The sequence below is a fragment of the Parasteatoda tepidariorum genome, chromosome X2 (genome assembly GCF_043381705.1).
Source record: "Parasteatoda tepidariorum isolate YZ-2023 chromosome X2, CAS_Ptep_4.0, whole genome shotgun sequence".
NCBI lineage: Eukaryota > Metazoa > Arthropoda > Arachnida > Araneae > Theridiidae > Parasteatoda > Parasteatoda tepidariorum.
Genome location: NC_092215.1, coordinates 30,565,760 through 30,570,245, shown reverse-complemented (window position 1 = coordinate 30,570,245; position 4,486 = coordinate 30,565,760). Strand labels below are relative to the sequence as shown.

General features: G+C 29.6%; 1 non-coding gene across 1 annotated transcript; it reads left to right on the top strand.

Annotated features, from left to right (window-relative positions):
- The first annotated feature begins 174 nt into the window (after positions 1-174).
- Positions 175-246, top strand: TRNAG-UCC (transfer RNA glycine (anticodon UCC)). The gene has a single exon. It is a non-coding gene; the product is annotated as a tRNA-Gly (tRNA).
- Positions 247-4,486: the final 4,240 nt, after the last annotated feature.

Below are 4,486 nucleotides of genomic sequence, written 5' to 3'. Positions count from 1 at the left end.
ATTGCGCAAATTGTTACTTTTACTGAAAGGAGCGAATAAAATGCTTGATGAAAAATATGTCTGGGAGAAACAAGTTTTGTAAATATTGTGTGTTCTTCCTTACAAGCAAGTACATCACAAGATAGTTGACCTAGTTTTTATGAATAAGAAAATTAGTTTCTTTCTTTTATTCAAGCGTCGGTGGTATAACGGTTAGCATAGCTGCCTTCCAAGCAGTTGACCCGGGTTCGACTCCCGGCCGACGCAGATTTTAATTTTAAAAATGTTTTCTTTATTAAATTCAGACTTTTTTTTGTGTAAAATAATACTAAGATGCATACGTAATAAATGTCTAAGAAAAGGATCTTTACACGTTTTAAGAAATCGGTGAGCTTCTTAATTTGGATGTAGCTGAAATTATGTGTTTTAAGAAAATGGACACGGATTTAAATGCGTGTTTGAATAAATGAAGATAGTTCCAAATGCGTGCTTAAGAAAAATGAACCTAACTTGATGTGAGTGGAAAAAATGGGCTTTATTCAAAATGCGCCTTAAAAAATTAGCATAATTATTTAAAAAATGGGAATGGAGTTTTATTTGGCTTTTTAACTTGCTGTTGTGACTATTGCATTAAAAAAAGTAACTTGGGTTAATTGTTTAATCATAGTGTTTAAAAAAAACAAAGCAACTTCTTATATTAATTTGATATGCACCTTTTTAAAATGTCGTTATGACTCATTGCGAACATTTAAAAAGATACACTTTCGCTGTTTACAGTTTAATAAAAGTAAAAAATAAAACATTACCGCAACAGCCCGTTGTGGGCCCGTCATGAAAATAAAGGTTCCGCAATTTCGTAACTAACGGCATGTGGTCAGTATTGCGCACAGATGATCTTTACTTCCCAGATAAGCTGATACCCATCGATCTGAAACTGGGTGGGTTTCAAGCCACCACTGGGATTCGAAACCTAGTACCTCACAATGATAGCTGAATACCTTAAACCCTGAGCTATCCCAGTACACCCAGTTTCATAAACATGCATTTTGTGCTAAGTCTATTTTTTCAAACATACATTTTGAGCTTTTGTTCAAAATAAAAATTTCACTAACAAAGTGCTTCTGAATCAAACATTTAATAAATCACATCTTAATGTACAGTTAAACTGCAACTGTAACTTATCAATATGAAATGGCATTCCTTCTTATCAAAATTCATAATTGGTTACGGGTATATCAAGCTTTTTAGCAATGTGTCAAATGAAGATTTAAAGCCATTGAGGAAATTAGCGTTGCAATGTACTTTTTTTTAAAATTAACTAGTTACTATATGTGTTTTTTTACTGTACTATACTTACTTTTTACTTACTATATTTTTTTTGTTTCTACTACTATATGTTTTTTTTCTTCTTCAAATTAACTACTTAAGTTTTGAAACACTTTATTGTGCGTCATTAATTTATGCAAAAAATATAATGTAATGAGTACAATAAAAATATGCACTGAGTTTTAAAGCAAATTAAAAAATTTCTTGCTGCAAAAACTATTGACAATTGCAATAGCACCAAAACCTACTCCCGAAATTGTCTACTTGCTTTTCTATTCTATACTTACTTTTTACTAACTATATTTTTTTTGTTTCTACTGCTATATGTTTTTTTCTCCTTCAAATTAACTACTTAAGTTTTGAAACACTTTATTGTGCGTCATTAATTTACGCAAAAAATATAATGTAATGAGAACAATAAAAATATACAATGAGTTTAAAAGCAAATTAAAATTTTTTTTTGCATCAAAAACTATTGCCAATTGCAATAGCACCAAAACCTACTCCCGAAATTTTCTATTTGCTTTTCTATTCTATACTTACTTTTTACTAACTATATATTTTTTTGTTTCTACTACTATATGTTTTTTTTTATTCAAATTAACTACTTAAGTTTTGAAGCACTTTATTGAGTGTCATTAATTTATGCGAAAAATATAATGTAATGAGAACAATAAAAATATGCACAGAGTTTAAAAGCAAATTAAGCATTTTCTTTGCAGCAAAAGCTATTGACAATTGAAATAGCACCAAAACCTACTCCCGAAATTTTCTACTTACTTTTCTATTCTATACTTACTTTTTACTTACTATATTTTTTTTGTTTCTACTACTATATGTTTTTTTTCTTCAAATTAACTACTTAAATTTTGAAACACTTTATTGTGCGTCATTAATTTATGCAAAAAATATAATGTAATGAGTACAATAAAAATATGCACTGAGTTTTAAAGCAAATTAAAAAATTTCTTGCTGCAAAAACTATTGACAATTGCAATAGCACCAAAACCTACTCCCGAAATTTTCTATTTGCTTTTCTATTCTATACTTACTTTTTACTAACTATATATTTTTTTGTTTCTACTACTATATGTTTTTTTCCCTCAAATTAACTACTTAAGTTTGGAAACACTTTATTGTGCGTCATTCATTTATACAAAAAATATAATGTAATGAGAACAATAAAAATATGCACAGAGTTTAAAAGCAAATTAAGCATTTTCTTTGCAGCAAAAGCTATTGACAATTGAAATAGCACCAAAACCTAGTCCCGAAATTTTTTACTTACTTTTCTATTCTATACTTACTTTTTACTTACTATATTTTTTTTGTTTCTACTACTATATGTTTTTTTTTCTTAAAATTAACTACTTAAGTTTGGAAACACTTTATTGTGCGTCATTAATTTATGCAAAAAATATAATGTAAGAAGAACAACAAAAGTATGCAATGAGTTTAAGAGCAAATTAAAAATTTTCTTTGCAGCAGAAACTATTGACAATTGCAATAGCACCAAAACCTACTCCGAAATTGTCTACTTACTTTTCTATTCTATACTTACTTTTTACTTACTATAATTTTTTTGTTTCTACTGCTATGTTTTTTTTTCTTCAAATTAACTACTTAACTTTTGAAGCACTTTATTGTGCGTCATTAATTTATGCAAAAAATATAATGTAATGAGAACAATAAAAATATGCACAGAGTTTAAAAGCAAATTAAACATTTTCTTTGCAGCAAAAACTATGGACAATTGCAATAGCACCAAAACCTACTCCCGAAATTGTCTACTTGCTTTTCTATTCTATACTTACTTTTTACTAACTATATATTTTTTTGTTTCTACTACTATATGTTTTTTTTTATTCAAATTAACTGCTTAAGTTTTGAAGCACTTTATTGTGCTTCATTAATTTATGCAAAAAATATAATGTAATGAGAACAATAAAAATATGCAATGAGTTTAAAAGCAAATTAAAAATTTTCTTTGCAGCAAAAACTATTGCCAATTGCAATAGCACCAAAACCTACTCCCGAAATTGTCATCTAGAATACTTGATTATTCCTTCAGAAAGAAAAATCTATCCCTTTTCCGGATAAGTGCTTTTTCCCTTTCCACCAATTTCACACGCTCTAACTCAATTTAAAAATAACTACACGATCCAATTTCACTATTGAAAAAAAAAAATCTGAAAGTAACACCAACCCATGCCCATTAAAGACGAACACAACCCCAAAACCGAAAGAAAAAAAGGAAAGCTAAGTAAAAACCGATTTTCCGTAGGTTCTTAATTAGAACCGGTTGAGAGGAATCCTTTTCAAGAGCTATTGGATGTCTATCGACCGTTAGGTGTTAGCGTCTTAACCAATGGATATTTATCGAAGCTGAGTTCTCTTGAAACCCCTAAAGATTTGCCCCCAAGGCTTTTCATCTTCATCTAGAAGCCTATCTGTGTCAAGGGTTAACCCAGGTTCTATCCTCTTTTTCCCAAGTCCCCTGTCTAGTGTTTAATGTCCGTGCTTTTCCTATTTCCGCCAGGACTGTGATGCTTGACTTTAGACTGAGCTCTTGGATAATCTTGTTGGTGATGGAGGGTCCTAATGTTGATGAGTCCCATACCTTTAATTCTCGTTTCGTTTTTTTCGTTTAAAGAATTTTTTGGTGAGAATTCTTTCCTTGGGGAACTGGGACAGTTAATTGATTAATTCGGAAATCGAGCAACGAGTTCTGGAGAGAAATGTCAATATGTGGAGGGGTTTTCAAGTAATGAACTTTTATTTCAAGACTTGTTGATGAATTGAGCAGGAAAAATAGTCAATGATTTGCTGTAAGATTCAGATAAAGTCTGCAGATTGTATCTTATTGTATGAGAACTTCATTTCGCTATTTCACCTTTGATATTTACTATTATGTTTTTCTTGGCTCATTGTTGATTAGAACGAAATTAAAATTTTTAAGTTTGTTGTAATATTTATGCAAAGTTGTGTCTGCGATATTTTCACGAGTTTTTTCTTATAGATTGTTATTTTATTCTTATGTTTCCAATTTTTGACCTCTTGGTGCATTAATAAAACTAAAACTGTAAAAAAAGTATGCATGGTGCATATATATATATATATATATATATATATATAGGGTAAACTAACCAGTGAAGGAACACTTAAGATTCGCTTGCCTTTT